The following is a 20,442-nucleotide window of genomic DNA, read 5'->3' on the forward strand; positions in this document are numbered from 1 at the left end:
TTCTTTTCTGATAAATTGCAGAAAATCAAACAACAGTTTTCAATTAAAGCTTTACTGTTGAACTCTTTGTGGTTGTCTGTAGAGTCACACACTGTTTCTGGGCTCACTCTAACTAACATACTGTGAGTAAAACTACTACTGACTGCATGTGTCTAAGTGGAACACAGTCAAGATAATATGAATACAACTAATCCCTGACAGGAAGTGTGTTTGCAAACGTGTGTGTGTGTGTGTGTGTGTGTGTGTGTGTGTGTGTGTGTGTGTGTGTGTGTATGTATGTGTGTGTGTGTGTGTGTGTGTGTGTGTGTGTGTGTGTGTGTGTGTGTGTGTGTGTGTGTGTGTGTGTGTGTGTATCCCAGGTACAGGTGTGTGTTGATTGACTTTGCGAACTGATACGAGTACATTCCGTTCATTCAGTACATTCAGTGGTGTGATGTTTACTCTATTACAGAAGGAGGATGGTTGATGTTACATCACACTGCACACAGTTTATCTGCTGCATGATCATCTCAAACAGTATTTATAAAGGAACATTTCAACAAAAAACACATGACAACAAATATTCAGATCCTTTAACTGAGGAAAAATATCTCTTCAGGTCAAAAATCTAAACAAAGAATGTTGTTTGTTTTATGTCCCTTTAGCTTACATTTTGTAGTTTGTAGTCTCCTCGATGTTACCCGCCTGTTTCTGAAACTGACTTTTGGGGCTCGTCAGTGGGGCGCTCGGTAGTCACGTGAGCTGAGCTGTGCCTTTGATTGGGCAAATTTGTGATTTTAATATCCTTTAGACTGCTGTTTTAGAAAAAAAAATCACCCCCTGTACAGTGTGTGCAGATTTTTTCTAGCAATTCAGATAAGAGACGTTTTTCGAACCAGACTGTAAATAGGTTAATTTCTGCTGTGAAAACAACTTTTTTTGGCTTGGTGTGTGTGTGACTTCTGATACTTCCAGAGCCAGCCTCAAGTGGACACTCAAGAAACAGCAGATTTTAGCACTTCTGCATTGCCTCATATTCTTAGACCAAAGGTTTCTGCTTGGGTTCAGTGTGGTTCCTCTCATGCACGAGCACAAGCAAGTGGACAATCATCTTAAACAATAACAGAGGTGTTAGAGGGCTGTGTTGGACCAAAACAACTTAACATCAACAAAAAAGTCACTAAAGTTGTATCAGTGTGAGATCATGCTTTGTGTAAACAGACGCTTCACGATGATGTAGGAGGGCCATATATTTGCATTAAGTCTGGTTCATATTGGAGTAGTTTGACCGTGGATTGTACTCTTTGGTGGGGGAGTGGCACTGCTTCCTGCTTGAGTGCGGCATGGTTTGAATGGCCAGTGTGGCTGCACCCTTTTTATCTGCAGATTAAATATCCAGGTGAGCTCAGGCAGATTTTAACTTTATCGTCTATATATGAGGAAACTTCTACAGTTATGTATCTTGTAACTTTACTGCGACATTGGGGTCACAAGTCCATTTAGTTCCCATGGACTGGAACTTGTTCTCAAGGAGCCGTGACATAAAAAAGAGCGTCTACTAAAAGAACTAAGTTTACAAATGGGATTATTGATGTGTTGGACGTGAACGACTTGGCTTTAGGAGCTTTGAGTTTTGAAGCCTGCCATATTGAAATGTGCTGAACTAAATATAACTTCGTCCAAATTTGGGTGAAGAAGGCGATAGATGATGGCTTTGACCAAAGCTTCAGTCTATGTCAAGACAGCCTAGTTTTGTTGAAGCTCCTTCAAGAACACCTCCTTGTTTTTTGATCAAACACACCTTGACAAGAAAAATCCTTCCCATCTCGTCCTTCAGCATACATTCACCACATCAGGAATCTTGGCAGAAAACACTAAGACCATCTCACTGTGTGTGTGGACGCTCATATGTTACCAGAGAAAACTTTCAACAACTGCAGTGGAGCAATCCAGCTCCAACAATTACTCTCCTCCTCCTCTTCATTCACGCTCTTCATCATCATGTTGGAGAGACAGCTGCTGAAAGCTCTGAGCTGTGACGGGGCAAAAGATAAAAACCAGAAATGAAAAGATAAGGAGAGGACAGACGGCGTTCAACACACTGAACTTTTACTGACACACTGATGTGTTTCTGCAGCCGCCATGAACACAACCTCAACATGTGTCCTGCACATTTAAACAGTGTGTGTCTGAATGACTGTGTGTGTGAGAAAGCAGAGGCCGCACTCCTTCATATGGGTTTGGCCCAAGTCTGAATTCTGTCACTTTCTGTGTGTCGAGCAGTTTGGTTTGAAGTCTCTATGGTTTCATCACCACAATCTGATGAACGTTTCCAAAGACCCTTTAATCATTTCTTGGAAAAGAAAAACATTTATATTCACTGATTCATCTTAAACATTAAACAAGTTATTAACAGAAAATCTGAATGTTTGGCTTCAGTGCATGGAAAAACTTCAGCTGCTCCAGCTGTGTATGTGTTGGAGTTGTGTGTTAAGGCCTCTCTCTTTACGTGCAAAAATGTACATGTTTTCAAACGATGTTACCTTCACCGCTCTGACACTTCCACTCCTTCTTTACGTTGGCATTGCTGTTAACCAATACATCCACCAGGGGAAGGCTGCCCAGAGTAAAAGGCTGACAACAACAAACTCAAAAACAGACATGGCGACTGTGGAGGAGGTATTTCTAATGTATCTCATGCATAAAAGACAAAAGGGCGTTGTATCCATAGATATATACAAGAACGCTAGATGTCCTAAGGCAAAGTTGGCAGCATTGTTACCCGGCGCTATCTTGGGACAGGGGACTGCTCTAGTGCACTGTACTGTAGTCAAAGGCAAGGTGGATGCTTTACTCACTGAAACACCAGCAACTCGCCAACGTAACAACGTTGCTTTCCATTGACTCTCAGAGTGCAAGAGTCATCTGGTGTTTGTATGTATCTATGGTTGTATCAGGCGGTGATTGGTGAGGCTTATAAATACATCACAAAAGTTGCGCCATTGGTATTTCTTCTTTTTGTCCCACTAGAGCAGTGTATCAGGTAGTAACAGCAACACTGCCCCCTGAGTTTCCAGTGGTACGGCTCTGTGGGGTACCTGTGAGGTATCTGTGAGCTTTGTGGAAACCATAGACTGTATAAAACATGGACGTAGTCTCGCCGATGTCACCTGTCCATTTCTGAAACAGAAAATGAAGCACATCGGCTATAGTGGCCATATTGGTAGCGGCAAGGGCTTCGCCTACAGCCATAGGGCGCGTGTCGGTCATGTGACCCTCAGCTGTGCCTCCCATTGGGGAAGCTCGCAATCTTAATATCCTCTGAATGGTCCAGTTAGACAAAAATTCACCCCTGTACAGTGTGTGCCGATAGTAAAATTAGCGACTCAGACAGGAGACATTTTTTGAACCAGGCTGTAAATAGGTTAATTCCTGTTTTGAAAATGGCTTTTTTTGGCTTGGTGTGTTTGCGACTTCTGTTAATTCTGGAGCCAGCCTCAAGCGAACTCTTGAGAAACAGCCTATTTTAGCACTTCAGCATTGTCTCATATTCTTCGACAGGAGGTTGCTGCTTGGCAGAAACTTGCAGAAATACAGATGACATGAAAGCAGAGCATGGACAGAAGGCTTGGTCTGTATCTGGACCCATATTAAAGGTTGAGAATAAATGGCCCTTACTCTGGACCAACGTTTTGAACAAAGGTGGCTGGTTAAAGGAAATCTATGCTTCATAAAGGCCTGACTTTTTTATTTCTAAGATCGTTTTCTGGCATTTATGCCTTTATTGAGAGGACAAGACAGTGAAAAATAATAAATGTCCTTAGTTCAGCAAACAGATTCTTGTAACTAAACTAGTTTTTGCACCAGACAAGCCTGGTAGGAACAGGACCAAGTGAATGGGTCCAAAAACTGAAAATAATGAAAATTCATGTCAATAATGTTGCAAAGGGACTTCACATCTACAACAAAACTAGATTCAAGGCAGAATTATCCTTTAAATGTCCCCCCCTCAAAGGTCTGTGTGTGTGTGTGTGTGTGTGTGTTAGTGTAGGTTCTGGTTTAATAGTGTGTGTTTGGCCGGCGTCCACTGTGTGTGTTCATGTCAATAAGTTTGCAGATAGCTGCAGTATTGTTTGAGTGTATTTGCAGAGTGTTAATCATTGTGTGAGTCAGTGTGTAATAGTGTGTAGTTTGTGGCCGGACTCTGGATGTGGCTCCTTCATTAAAATGTTAACCAGGCCACTCAGACAATGGACGCTCTGTTCGTCCTCTTCACGCTCAACTCTGTGACTCTGTCTCTGAAACTCTGAGCGCCTGCTTTATCTCCCTCTTCATCTTCATCAGTCCTCACAAACCACAATCAGCCCACGAACACAGACCTGTTTTTCATTGTACCTCCCATCTCTGGATTTTTCTTTCTTTCTTTCTTTTTTAATCTGCGGTGTAGTGTCCATGTCAGTCATCTTTAGAATCAACCTAATCACATTTAAACTCTGTGTGAACCCAGCAGTGATAATCTGATTATGTTCAGGTGTGCTAATGATATTGAACACCTTTACATGTGTGTGAATGAGGAAGGACTTCATGTGTGTCCCAGACTCTTATCAAAGTGAAAAAAAGTCTAAATTGGGCAAAAATGATTTAAATTGTCTAAAACCAAGATGCTTTAATCATTTCTATTGGTGTTTGAAGCAGGTCATGACTGTCTTTAATAGCCAAACTGACTTTAACACCACTAAAATATCATCATTTGTGGCGCTCATCATATTCATGGCCCAGTCTCTTGCATAGCATGTCTGCACAAAATGCAAATCTGAAAGCATCACAGTGTCATCACGCTTGGGAAACAGTTTTTGCCTGCCCTATTTGTTTTGTGTTGATTGCTGGGGGACTTTTACTTTGAAGGCAGCTCTGCCATATTCTTGACAAAAAAATGAAAGTGGCTTACAGTACTTCTTAGTTGAATCAAAGTGGTCTAGGCTGTAGGTCTGTGCAGCCCTTTTTTTTTTTTTATACAGAAGCTTGATGCCAGGAATAGACCAGATTTGTGTTTTTCATTATTATTATTATTATTATTATTATTATTATTATTATTATTATTATTAGTAGTAGTAGTAGTAGTAGTAGTAGTAGCAGTAGTAGTAGTAGTAGTAGTAGTAGAAGTATTTTGTTATTATCATTTAATTTAATTTATTTATTTTTTGTTGTTGTTGTAGATGTTTTTTTTTTATTCTGGGGAGATACAGGTTTCCATCTAAACACTTCAGAACATCTCTACTAAGCTAGTGTTGGATGGCTGCTGTTATATTTTTTCAAACCCACTCCAGCTGGCATCACCCCTTGGAAAAGAGGTCTGTCTTCCAATCTACTTATAACTTCACTATATTTGTCTATTCTGTATTTGAAATCTACATAAACGCCCGTGAGAGTGTAGCATTAGAGGTGCTTGTAAGGGGATTTGTTACTTGGAAATGAAGCTAGGCTTGTTCATGCTATGCTAGGCAAATCAGTTACTGAGTGCAACTTATTTATAACAAAGCATCAAGCTTAGTGTTGAACTTTACGTTTTACTCTCAGATTGACATAAACGTTCCTGAGGCAAAGTGCCAAACTATTTTACAGAGAGGAATGCAATCTGTGTATGTGTGTGTGTGTGTGTGTGTGTGTGTGTGTGTGTGTGTGTGTGTGTGTGTGTGTGTGTGTGTGTGTGTGTGTGTGTGTAAGCCAACATGTGCTTCAGCTCTCTAGCACTCAGCTGGACCGTGAGAGCAGCGGTGCCTCATGGAAGTGGGTGTCTTGTTCACCTGTCCCTGAGGATCAGGGCTGGAGGCTGGAGTGGAGGGAGAGGAGGTGGAGCAGGGGGGTCTGAGGAAGGCGGGTGCTGGGGTAGTGGGATCTGGGGGCAACTTGGTGTGAAAAGTGGGGTTTGATACGGTGCCTCTCTCCAGAGACCAGCCCTCAACATGTAGGGGTGTAGTGTGGATCTAACAGGCCTTGACACCCATGGGTCCCCTGGGCCGTGTAGCCATAACGCCCCCGCCTCGCCACCATCGCCCCCACACTCCCAGGCATCAAAGCAGCTTTCGATGGTGACAGAGAAACAGGTGCGGATATGTGTGTGTGTGTGTGTGTGTGTGTGTGCGTGTGTGTGTGTGTGTGTGTGTGTGTGTGTGTGTGTGTGTGTGTGTGTGTGTGTGTGTGTGTGTGTGTGTGTGTGTGAGAGTGTGAAACTGTCTATCGACACTGCAGCTGGGCAGAAATCTCCGGCTGCTGCAACTTTAGAAAATAAGGAGACACTTCCTCTTTCTAACCACAGTTTGCCCTAAGAGAAGAGACCTCTTCTTCATCACTCAACACACACACACACACACACACACACACACACACACACACACACACACACACACACACACACACACACACACACACACACACACACACACACACACACACACACTGGTGGTGATGGTTTTAAGTACCTGAGGAAATGACTTTGTTACATGTTAGCATTGGTATTTCTATATTTCTTCTCTGCTGCGTCTTTTTTCATCAGGCAGCAGTGACCACAAATAGATCAGACTATGACAGACACTACACAAGTGATCAAGCCTCATAGGATGAGCATAGACCATAGGCTGTATAAATTAAGGACGCAGTCTTCACAACATCACTCATCTGTTCCTAAAAGAGAGAAATGAGGAGAGTACTCAAACACCTTGAGCGGAGTCAAGAGATTCACTGACTTAACAAATATAAACTGACACTCTGTGAGCAGTGAGCTGCTTTCACCTGTCACAGGTAGAGTCTGCTTTAATATGCATAATTTTAAGTCTAAACATGTGTTTAAAATGACAAGTTATTCAAAAATTCATTCTATGTTGTCATCAAAATTAGAGGAATAAGCTATGAAACCAGAAATTATCTTTGTAACAAGCTGTAAAAATATATATATTTTTTAATGCTGTGTAGTTAAACATATCAACATGGGGCCCTGTGGGGATTGACTCACTTTTGGTGCCAGCCTCAAGTGGACATTTGTGGAACTACAATTCCTGGTTTGCTTCTTTCCCCAGCGTCTGCACATTTCCTCTTGGTGAAAACAGAGTTCATAGAAAGTACATTGTGTGTGTGTATGTGTGTGTGAGGGTGTAAAGAGGAAAAAGGGTCACTAGGATCTCTTTGTAATTTCATCATAACTATCTCACCATCACATGGCTGTTTATTCTCAAAGACAAACACACAAACTGCTACATTTCCAGTTTGAAAATTACAGTCTGAATTATTTCCCCCTCCAATCAAGGAGCAATCTGTCAGCAGCCTACCAATCACAGCCCTCGGTGCTGCTTGTAGCCATGCAGGTGGTCGTATCACACCTCAGGTGGTCGTCGTTTCCTGCTGAAGCTTGTAATTAAGATGTGGATGTTTGTGTCCTGCAGACCCTCAGAAACAAAGCAGACAGGGACTGCTTCAGAAATGTAGATCCAGTTTGTGTTGAAAAGAACTAAACTACAGTGTCTCAGCTTGTTCCAACAACTTGTTTTGCTGAATTCCCCCTGTCAGACAGTTCTCTCTAACAAGTTTTATTGCAGCATCTGGTCTAACATTTCTAAGACGCAGATGCCAGATTTAACACGGCGTTTCTCAAAATAGATAGTTCTGCAAATGTGCTTTGTGTGGGATTCATCCGGAAACCATGGGGCAGCTTTTCTCAGCTATGCAGAGCATTCAAGATTCTGGTGTAACAGACTACAGGGGATTGGGTCCCAGACATTTTGTTACACCATAAAACTTTCATATGTGATTCCTCGTGTTTTTCATGAAGCTCTTCCTCTGACACACACTGGACCGGCAGGTGGTTTCAGTTTATTTCACTTTACAGTTAATGATCTTGTAGCTGACGCTGAAATCGTTCTTGTGATTGTTCCTTTGAATGTTTATTTTGGTTTTTGGCACAAATGGACCATTTTGCAAAGTGTGAGGAGAAGAGAATCAGACTTTGGGTATCCTATCAAAAAACTTCAGAATAAAGAAAGCAAGAGCAGCGCTTCAAAGAAAGCTTTCATACCAGAGAGGAACTCAGATCAGTTTGGGTTTCATCAACCAAAATGAACATTTTGTTCCAATGATTTATGAGTCTTAAACAATTCCCCAATGTCACAATGAAAACATGACTTTGCTGGCTTTATCCCTCCCAGTGTCTTTCTGGTTTGGTGCTAAATCTTCATAAAACTCATTCTCCTGTTACCAGATCAGTTTTTGTCTGATGTTGTTAGGGCTTTTTGGCCTTTTTGGCCCATACAAACACTAATGGGACAACATCTTATATCTCCTTTGTACTGCTCTATGGTAAGGGCTTAAAGGGAATGCTTTGGCAGCTATCTACCAGCTTGTGATTCTAGCCCTGCTAACATTGCTGTGTCAATCATTGCAGATCAGTCATAAATGAGGATGTGGGAAAATAAAGCTGACTCTGTTGGTTGATGTTTTTTTTTTTTTTTTTTTTTCAACTTTCCCAACCTGAGCATACTAAAGTTAGTTTCATGTAGAAGCTGTGTTTTGTAAAACAGTGGATTTGATTATAAATAAATAAAAAGTATTATCATTTTTATTATTATTATTATTATTATTATTATTATTATTATTATTATTATTATTATTATTATATACAATAAATTAAAATAAAACTTAATAAAATGAAATTGCATTAAATTAAATATATATATATATATATATATATATATATATATATATATACATATATATATATATATATATATATATATATATATATATATATATATATATATATATATATATATATATATATATATATATATATATATATAGAAGCATCAGTATAAAAGTGAGGCCAAGACATCGAGAGCTCCCCCTGGTGACTGGCTGCAGGATGTAACAGGACACAGTGCCACATGATTCAGGTCAGGAATTAAATTTTAGTTAATCAGGCCTCAGGACATTTTTCCACTCCACATCGTCTTAGAAAGGCTTGAGCCCAGAGAAACCACAGATGACTTCAGATCATGTGTATTTTGTTTTCTCTTTGCATGGTACAATTGTAACCCAGGTCAGTGGATGCAACAATAAACAGTGTTCAAAAACACAGTTAATTTTTTGGAGGTGATTTTGAGCCCATGCATTGATTTCCACTACAGAGTCATGTCTGCTTCTGATGCAGGGTCGCCTGAGGTCCGGGAGCTCACAGCCACCAGGTATTGGTTTTAGCCTTGTTCCTTTTGTACAGAAATCCCTTCAGACTCTCTGAATCTTCTAATATTATGTTCTGTAGATAATAAAACTCTTTTTGATATTTCTTTTACTCTTGTGTTTTCATCCTAATATTGCTGAACAGTTTGCCCCTGCAGTCTCTCAACCTCTCTGTCAGTCTTTGAACAAATGAAGGGAATAAAACACGAAACATGACTCACGTGTGTCTTTATTACCATGAGATTTACATCAGACTTGTTTTTAAATATTTTGGACTTCACTTGAACTTGAAACAAAATCTCCACTATTTACATCTGACTCCAGATGTAAATAATCCTGAATTATACTGACATTGTGGTGCAGATTACAGAGTGTTTTACAAACATTGAACATGTTTGAGTTCAACTTCTTGACCTTCGGTGTATGACACATCCAGTCAGTGTTTATATCTGTCTCATAGTGTGTATGTATGGAACTGTGTGTGTGGAAGAGAGAGACAGAGTGTGTGTGTAATGGCATGCTGTCAAGATCTCTGTAGATTCTTAACTGAGCCTGACAACCTCAGTTCTTATCCTCAGAAAATTAGACATCCAGAGAGGTGTGTGTAGTGCAAGCATATGTGTGTTAAAAAAGTGTACACAATGTTTGCTTTTACTCATGGGTCAGGGGTGTGTGCAGGTGAACATATACATATGCAAGATGAGAGGTTTGATGGTGTGTACTTGTTGGAGTGTGTGTGCTGACGTTTACATATGTTCTCCTGATCACAGCCTGTGGTTGGAATGACACACACACACACACACACACACACACACACACACACACACACACACACACACACACACACACACACACACACACACACACACACACACAAACACACACACACACTGGGCTAAGATTGTCCTGATTGATTATCTAAATGGTAATTTCACAGTTCATTCATAAAACAAGCATTTCAAAGGTTGTTACCAAAAGTTACTTGTATTAAGCTATGAAAACTTAGTTTTTTTTAGTACGTTCAATTTACTCAAATGTCTGAGTTTTCAGTGTTGAAACTGATGATTTCTGGGTTGATTTAACTTTTGTTACAATTTCAGTAAACACAACTTAAACTCATTCGTTTCTGAGACTGTGTTTTGTAACCGTGAGTGAGGAGGAGACGCAGTCGATATGAGACCCTGCTGTACTTCTAGACGCAGTGGCACAGATTGTCTGAGCTCCACATGACACTGACTGTTTGTCTGTGTTTCATGGCATTGACCATCTGTCTGTCCTTGTGGCATTGATCAGCCATCTATGCTTTACGTGGTGTGGACTGACCGTGTGTGTCAAAAGTAAATAAAAAATATTTTTACATTTCAAAATTGGCCTAAATAGCATGATAGTCCAGTCAATAATGTCTATTAATATATTAACCATTGGGTGCACACCGCAATGTCAATAGGTACAAGACCGCATGCCATGGAGCACAGACCACCAGTCAGTGCCGTGGAGCTCAGACAGCCTGTGCCCCCTGAAGGACAATACTTTTTACAATACAGCGGGGTCTCATATCTACTGCCTTCCTTCTCACTCACGGTTACTAAAGTTATGAAACTAGAGCTGGTTTTTATTGTGACAGCGTTTGTAACTGTGAGTGAGGAGGGAACGCTGTGGATATGAGACCCAGCTGTACTTTAAAATGTTATTTTAATTTAGTTGTCCAGATCTGCTTTCAATGATTATTTATTTTTAAGTCAACATAATATAATTGTTTTGAGGCGACGAGTGTCCATACTTTATGAGTAAGGTCAGTGATACAGTGATATGCAATGTTTTTTTTACATTACTTAATATCTTAATTTGTAACAAATAAGCATCAGGTTTATCTGATTAAAGACATTCAGTAGATTGATTTTCCATGATAATTGTCACTACTTAAGATGTTGAGTTAAATTAACTTATTTCATTACTTCGTTTTTTTTTTTTTTTTTTTTTAAAGGTAACCAGTTTACAAGCATTTTTTCAAGTAAACTCAACTTCCAGGTTTACAGTGTATACCAGACTTCAGCCTTGTGTGTCTTTTACCTCGACTCCTTATTTTTTTCTCTATAAACCCTCAGCCTCTAACAGGCAGCTCCTGGTTAGCATAGAGAACAATTTGGGCCCATTGTTTTGTTTAATTTTCTTTTAAAACAGAATCATCTTCCCTTAGATTAGAAACATTGAGGGAGATAATTAAAGAGGAGTTGTGTCACTGCTGTTGAAAAGCGGTCTCTGCGGGAGCACATGACGGGCTTAGATCGTCCTGTGTGTCTTCTAGAGGGACACGTTATGAAAGGGATGTGGTGGCTGAGTGTGCGACCTCACTGTCATGTGGGGCGCACACTGTGTATGTGACTGAGTGTGTGGTAGAAGTGTGTGTACAGAGTTGAAGGCCCACAGAGTTCCAGAGGTAAGAGAGGCTCAGATTTTACAAAGTCAGAAATTGGTGTTGATGATCGGTTTCTTTCCACAACATTTCTGAGCTATGGTATGATGACGATGAACTGCTCCTTGAAAATATGTAACTTGATCCTGAACTGATGTAAACTGGTATCACGCCATCTTGGTGTGTGCCCAATACACTAAAAACTTCCCATGAGCGAGTTAAAGTAATGATCTCAGCCTTTTCCAAAGTCTTTCTTCAGCTGTCCCAAGAATAAAGACAAAACAGAGTTTTTAGAGATCTTCACCACGGAAAAGCTTTTCCAAAACTTCAGTTCGGTTTTTGATTCTTTTTACTAATTACTTTGACTTCTCTGTCTTCGTGTGGACAGTAAAAAGTTAAATTTCAAAAGTATCCGCATTCATGTGGTTCTTTTTTTTAGGCCCCGTTTACACGGAGACTCCCGCAACGATTCTTCCTTTGCGTTTTCAAAAGCCACCCGCGTTAACATGAGGACGGCGTGAAAACGATCCGCATTCATACGACTCCGGGAGGAGAAGTCTCCTCTTCTGTTCTTTCTTTTTCTGCCGTTTTGTTGTGTGAGACGGTCGGCAATCCAACCATAACGCGTATTACCGCCACCTACTGGCTCAACTGGAAATGTGGCTGAGCGCGGAGCCTTCACATTAAACTGCGAGTGTGCATGCGGTGACGTCAGCGTTTCACCCTGAGACGCTCCGCTCTGTGTTTACACGAAGCTGGATGGAGGAGCGGATTCAGATCTTTCCACTCTGGGGAGCGTTTTCAAAAGTTTGCGTTTTCACTGAAAACGCAACGTGGTCTCGTCTAAACGGAAGGCCAAAACGCAACGAAATGTTTGCGGAATCGACCGTTTTCGACGTCATGTAAACGGGGTCTTAGTTCTGAAGTCTCATGTTTGTAGTGTGCTGTCATCTCATAGAAGTCTTTATGGGAACAAGCACTGGAGCAGTTTTGTCTCAAACATAATTAACTCAGCACAAAAAGACAGTAAAAAATTAGTGTTTGGTAGATTTTTTTCTTTGTTGAAACAATGCTTCTTGGTAATAAACCCTTTAGTGTTGGAAAGCCAGTGCAACCACGATCAGATGCCCCTTACAGCAGCTGGATGGTTTTAAAAACCCTTCGACTCTGAGTTGTGTTTCAAAAAGACGAGCGGAAAGCTTTTCTGTCTGTATCTGCTGCTGTTTATTATCTGAACAGGAACAGAGTAAGTTCTGGACAATGACATCACACAACAGAGGGTATAAGTTAGTTAGCTAGCTTGCTTGTTTACAGTCTTGTTAAGTATTGACATGTTAACTCATATAAATGACACGCAGTAATCGCATACAAGTCGACACGTATTACAGTGTATTTATGAGAACTTAAAGTGTAAATATCAACATTAATACATCATTTTGCCCAGTTCTGTGCAGAGCAACTCACCACAGACGGTAAGGTCAGACTCCGCTGGGGATAGTGTGACTCGAATGACTCATGGGAACCAGATCAACATGACTGGATATCACTCACTGGCAGCCCTTAGAGGCTTTTATTTGCTGGCTCTGTCCTTCAGTATATCTATTTGGAGAAACCTTTGGGGGTAGAGCAAAACCTCTTCAATACCTCCTACAATTTCCCCTACTTACTTGCCCTCACATCCTCCCCTTTATTTCTGATAAAATTTACAATAAACTAGAAAAGCACTCAGAGAGTGCAGACCTCCACCAAGCATATTGTGATTGTCACCAACACTTTGGTCCTACTTTAATGTTATACTCCCTTTCAGCAGACTGTCTGCTACAATTTGGTGTTAGTTGCAGGTTTGTACGATAATTTGTTACCTGACAGTGTTGAAAATTATGATGCCCCAGTACATATTTCAAATTCTGGATCTTAGTATCCAGAATATTTCCAGGATCTGGATCGTACTTTTACATCTGTCAGAAATTATGGTGACCTTGTCTTGTATTGTTTTGCAAAGCAATTAGACCATTTATCATGGAGTTATATACACATATGGTGAAAACAGCCCTATCTCACAATGATACAGGATCCTTTGAAAAATCCTGGATCCAGACGATGATCCAGATCACCTCCAAAACTCAATCACTTCTTCCTTATCCCATTTTGAACATTTCCTGAAAGTTTAATCAAGATCCGTTTGTTAGTTTTTGAGTTATGTTGTTCACATACAAACTCTCCCTGAAAACCTAACCCCATTGACAGAGGTAGCAAAAGATCCACTAAGGCGTATACAAATAACTAATGACCTAACATTTCTTAGTCCTCTATCATTTCAACACTCAAATAGTAAAACAAACGACCACGTCTCTGCTGTTTCAGCCTCCACCTTATCATCGTTTCAATCTTTGTGGTTTTCCAAACCTTTGGAAATATTCATCACAGGTTGAGCTGATGTAACTGTAGTAAGAGGTGAATCATTCATGGAAAATGTAATGACATTCAGCAGAACACCCCACAGCTTTTTCTGTGTTGCATGTGTCTGGCACAGTATGATAACGTAGTTGGTTCATGCGGCACTAACATTAAACAAGAAGTGAAGCCATCCCAAACACAATGGACTGTCTTATCCTGCTCGTGTCCTGCAGGCTGCTGAATGTGAGGGTGAGGGTGAGGGTGAGGCAGGGCTTGTTTGTGTTAGGGGAGGGTACTGACAGGGTCAGAGGGTAGGCAGCAGGGCAAAGGGAGTGTCGTTTGATCTTTGCGGATGTGTGTGCTCTAGGAGGAGGTGAGCATGTCTGTCACTCCCAGATGTGTTTTTGAGGAACAAGCATTGCAAGTTGTCATCACTAACTTACTACTACTACTTACTACAACCACTACTACTACTCCATGATGCAAACTTGTTAAAAGGATGTGATCATTATTTATCAGGTATGTCTGCTAGATGGAAAGCAAACAATGTTCAAATTCTTGTTTGTTGTATGGAGTTTGGTTCGACCATCTTCATGCAAAATCATGATTTGAGGAGAAACATATTGCTGGATTTTAGGACTAAATGTGAAGCAAGTTTTTCATACAAATGCCACAAATTTACACTAAAGCTCCTTAACGTACCTTTTTCTCTGTTATTGTTTTAACCTGATGTGTTACTATATCACACCAACCACCGATGAGGAGAATATGTAGAATACACATGTAGTGTGTGTTCTTGTTTCCGTCAGCAGGTCAGTCAGATAACTGTTGGCCTACTGACGACCTAACCTGCAGGCTCCACCCACCCCTATCATCACCATGGACTGAGAGTGTTGAGTCTTCAGGTGTCTGGATATTATCACACACCTAACAGAAACACACACACACACACACACACACACACACACACACACACACACACACACACACACACACACACACACACACACACACACACACACCGCAGGGTTGTCGTCTGGATATCACTTCACATCTGAGTGTAGATCAGCCCCAGGTTTTTATCCCGCTCAGCTGCTGAGTGTGTTTCTGATAAGATCCTCGTCTCTTCCCTGACGTCAGCAAGGCTTTCAGTCAACACACACACACACACACACACACACACACACACACACACACACACACACACACACACACACACACACACACACACACACACACACAGGAAGTGCTGCAGGGGTGAATGCCTTGCTCTATGGAACTTCAACAGCCACCATAGAAATCTAATCTCTATTACTGTCCGTGGGTTTCCTCTAATAAAATCCTTTCAAACATCAGCTGATGGTCTTCCTCTGCCTGGCCCCGGCGTGTTTTTGATCTGATCACATCTTCTTCCTTGACGTCAGCGTGGCTGCTTCCCTGCTGGATGTTTATTTTCATACGTGTTCCCGGAGAGATGAGAGTTTATACGACTCTGATACGGAACAAATAAGAGGAGAGGATCTCTGCAGGACGGAGAACTCTAGATATCTTCAGTCAGACGCTTTCACTTACACATCCTAACAAACTGATGATAACCTGCTGGCACGCCAATTCTGTTTCAGAATACACAAGACAGAGGCCAGATTATACCTTTAGCTTCAGCTATCACACAATACTCTTGACTTTAGTTTCTAAGTCCAGAAAAGAGGATGTCTGGATGCACACTAAAGGAAATATAATAACCTCAGATGTCCAATCCATTGATAACATCTCTTGACTTGGCCAAGAAAATATAACATACATATCTTAGGTTTGTGTACTATTAACTTGGCATGGTAGACATGCGTCACAGTGTTCTGCAAAAATCTTATACTACACAGAAAAGAAAAGAAAAAGTTGTTTCATTAGTTTATTCCAGAATAGACCTTTTTTTCTTTTTGTTTTTTTAAATTGTTACTCCAAAATGTTGTTGTTGGGGATGAAACCGTAGCATCCTAGAGTAAAAAAACATGCAGGCAGAGGGAAATATGTAACATCCTGACAGACAGAAACCAGCTGCTTGTGTCTGTCAGGATGTGACACGCCCCACTGCGCTGCCTGTTAGGAGTATGTGTGTGTGTGTGTGTGTGTGTGTGTGTGTGTGTGTGCATGTGTGTTTATTGTGAGGGGATTGGGGTATTAGGGGTGGAGAGCTTGAGATCCTCACTCCTGGTCCTGCCTCTGCTGCTTGTGTTGGCGACAATTTTTTGGAGTGTAGTGTCTTGTCTCAGGTGTAGTTTGGACTGTATGGACCGAGGGGCAACATCAGGTTTGTAAAAATAAAGCCTTTGTAGAATTGCTAAATTTTGCTGTTAATTGAAAATCCGCTTGAGTCTGACTGCAGGAATACCAAAAGTCACGTACACACCCACCCATAAAGAACTGACCTTTACGGCGGTAAAAACAAATATTTTTACAGCCTGGTTCAAAAACACAGCTAGGGTCTAAAACACTGATTTCACTACTGGCACACACTGTACGGTGAGTGAATTTTTTTCTTACTCTGTGGTTTAGAAGTTATTAGGATTGTTTGATTGTCCAGTCAGAGGCACAGCTCAGCTCACGTGACTGACGGGTGCCCTGTAGCTGTTTGAGAAAAAACTCACAGCCGGGGTCATAGTGAATGTGGCTGCGTCTGCAGATTGTCTTCATTTCACAGTTTCAGGAACAGACGGGTGATGTTGCGGAGGCTACTTTCATGTTTTATACAGTCTATAGTCTGGACGCCTCCAGGACCAGGTTTGTAGTTTCTCCCTCGGTGGTATTGTCCCCTGGAAGTGATGTTCCTATGTTTTCCATACATATCAGCTCTTTCCTGTCCTTTCTTTGTTTCTCAACCTCCTCCTACATAGCCTGACTCACCTCCTCCTGATGTCTCAGTTTAGAGGCCAGCTCCAGGACGCTGCCGGTCGTTTCCTTCAGGAACTTCACCTCTCACTGCAGGCCTTGTTTTTCTGTCTCCTGTTTTCCGACCTGTGTAAAATCTTGATTGGCAATATCAAGAAGCATACACCTAAACTCCTCATGTTCTTGATAGAGGTTGTCTGTGCTTGCAGTTCAGTGACTCTGATCCTCTCTCCTCCGTTGAAGGTAGGAGTTCACTTCCTCGATGTGCTTTTCAGATGAGCTTCCACCTGCCATCAAGGAGGGCGTCTCTCAGACCCGTACACTGGTGTCTTAAGCCCTGTTTTGTCTTGGTGCTTCTCTTTTTTTACTGTGTCACATTTTTCTTCTCCATTGGATTTATTAGCAGGGTACTCTGTGTCGCACTGCTATGGCGTCCAGCTATTACGTAACCGACATGGCTATTGGCATCCAGCTTTCATGCTGCCTCCCACAAGGAGCCACGGTTGGCTGTGGAAACGTGAACAGAATCAGGTTTAACAGATCCAACATGCACCAAACTTTGCTGATCCAAACTGGACTACTGGGTGGAGACAGGCTTTTAGAAAACCCTGAAAGGCTTCATTTAAGCTGCTGTCTTTTTAAGGCTCCCCACTCCACAAACCCTTTCCCTCTGACTGGGCAGCCTTCTGGAGGCCTGCAGGGGGCAGAGCTATGTGCAGACCTTGGTGTTTGAGGTCCCTCCCTTCAATGTGATAAAGCAAAATTCAGCATTCAACAGGGAGGTGATTAACTTGTTGGGAGACTCTATGGGACAAAGCTGTCATGCAGACTATCTCAGGAAATCTATGCACAGAGAGAATTGTGTAAAGTATTTACACTGTTATTTCTGTATCCTGCCTGGTGCCATGTGTAGGATTTATAACCTCTGGCCTTGTGCTAACAACACACAGCTGAGAATCCCCACGGAAATGTAGACATCACAACCAACACACAGCCCCTCTAAAAAAAACCCAAAGCTTCTTATAAAACCTGACGTCATTTCATTTATAACTGGATACAATAAGCAGAGACAGCTCAACAGAAGAAATGTTCCTACTGTTATCCTGTTATCCTGAATATTTGATGTCACAAGGGGTGTGGAGGTTGAAGCTGATAGCATCTCTTTGAATAAACTAAAGATCTTTCTAATAAAGCAAACCTTCTGCAGTTTAAATGGGTCAGATTTTCTCTTTGACCCTTCCAGGAGAGAAGGATAAATGACCCATGGAACATGCAAGAGCTAAGCCTGAGGGTGTTATCAAAAACAGGACCAGGAGGATCAATATTTTTGTAGTTCAGCATTTTAAGGCTATAGAGTTATTTTAATAAAGCACTTTAAGTCAATCTGAAGGTGTTCTGACTGGTGGAGCATGAAACCATACAAAGCCAATGCTAGCCACCTTGTATTGGGCAAGCAAATCCAAGAAACACCACCTAAGAAAGTTATCTTGAGTATTGAAACCACAAAAGTATGTACTCAAAGCTTTCCATTTTCCTGAGGTGATCAAGTTTTTATTATTATTATTATTATTATTATTATTATTATTATTATTATTATTATTATTATTATTATTATTATCATTATTATTAATTTAACCTTTATATAACCAGGAGAAAAACCTCATTGAGATAGAAATTTTCTTTTTCAAGAGTGTCCTGGTCAAGACAGAAGCGGTGATTCGAGTTTTAGACGTACAATCACCAGCCACTTTATTAGGTAGACCTTGCTAGTACCAGGTTGGACCTCCTTTTGCCTTCAGAACTGCATAGATTCAACAAGGTACTGGAAACATTCCTCAGAGAGTTTGGTCCATATTGACATGATAGCATCACACAGTTGCTGCAGATTTGTCGGCTGAACATCCATGATGAGAATCTCCCGTTCCACCACATACCAAAGGTGCTCTATTGGATTGAGATCTGGGGACTGTGGAGACCATTTGAGTACAGTGAACTCATTGTCATGATCAAGGAACCAGTCTGAGATGATTCCAGCTTTATGACATGGAGCGTTATCCTGCTGGAAGTAGCCATCAGAAGATGGGTACACTGTGCTCATAAAGGGATGGACATGGTCAGCAACAATACTCAGGTAGGCTGTGGACTTTAAACCACCATTTCAGTCAACATTCTGAATGAAAGAATAAAAGACCCTTCACTGTTTTTTGTTCAGGAAGTTGCTTCATTCTCAAGTGACAAAAAAGACAGAAAAACAATGAAACTGTGCTGAGAGCGTCCTAACTAAAATGAATGTTGTGTTCAAGGATCATCGTTATATTGGTGTGTGTTCAGCTGCCTCTCTGACCTCTTTGTTTACGTGTCGACTTGTACAAACTCTGAACACTGACTCTGTTGTCTGCAGCTACATAATGCAAATCATCTTGGATCTGATCACACTGCAGAAAGTTCAGCCACGATTTTGACTAAACAAATGAGTGAGGCTTCCCTGATGTCACCTCTGTAGCCCAAACACACACACACATACACACACTTACATACACACACACACATGCAGGCTGTAAGTGTGGGTCTTTATCTGTCTGTAACACTCTTCATCGCTGGTCGACTCACCCCTCAGGCCTCGGTGAGTCGACCTGCCCCCGGAGCTGCGGTGATTGATGACTTCAGCCAGGGTTGAGCTGAAACCACAGACACACACAAACACACACATTACTCACCACAAAGATAAGCAAACGCTCAAGCCCTAAGTGCTCCACAAACACAGGCAACACTGACCTGATTTCTTCATTACCTAACTGTCATGTGAGGAAGAGGAGAAAGAGAAGGTACAGACCTGCATGTGGCAGACTCTGCCAGTACAGTTCAGTACAGAACAGACCATGTGACAAAAAGTGAGGGATGTGGGCATTAGTGGCAAATTCCTGCTCTGACATTTAGATCAAGAGTAGGCAGCAAACCATGAACCCACAAACCAGAACCTGGTGCTGAGGTAGATGATCACATTTACTGTGAAAATATCAAAGGCTTTGCATAAAACAACCACAAACAAAGATAACAAGGCCATCAAAGTAAACCAAAAAAACTTTAGTGGCACAACACAGTGACATTAAATAATCAAGATAAAAAGATACAGACCAGCCTGAGATGTTAAAAAATAAAAATGAATAAATAAGTTAATTAAATGAATAAAAAGGTGTAAGTCAAATAGAAAATATCAACAATAGTGGAAAATATATATTTTTATTTAAAAAATTAATAATAAAAAAAAATAACCCTCGTATTATGTCAAGGGTCAATTTGACCTGTATCTGTTTTCATGTTAACCAAAGTATCTTTTTTTTTCTTAATGAAATTTTCTGACTTTTCATCATCTAAGGCCATGAACTTGTGTGTCAAATCTGGACACTTCAGTGTGTCGTGAAATGCCTGTGCAGAGTTTGTATACAAAGATGATGTCACGGGTCATTTTGACCCAGACCCTTTGATATGGGTAGATTAGCTGTTCAGATTCAAAACAAAGATCTTTCTTTGATGTACTTTAT

The sequence above is a fragment of the Halichoeres trimaculatus genome, unplaced genomic scaffold (genome assembly GCF_033239565.1).
Source record: "Halichoeres trimaculatus isolate MK-OKI-2021-1 unplaced genomic scaffold, fHalTri1.1 fHalTri1_scaffold_8, whole genome shotgun sequence".
NCBI lineage: Eukaryota > Metazoa > Chordata > Actinopteri > Labriformes > Labridae > Halichoeres > Halichoeres trimaculatus.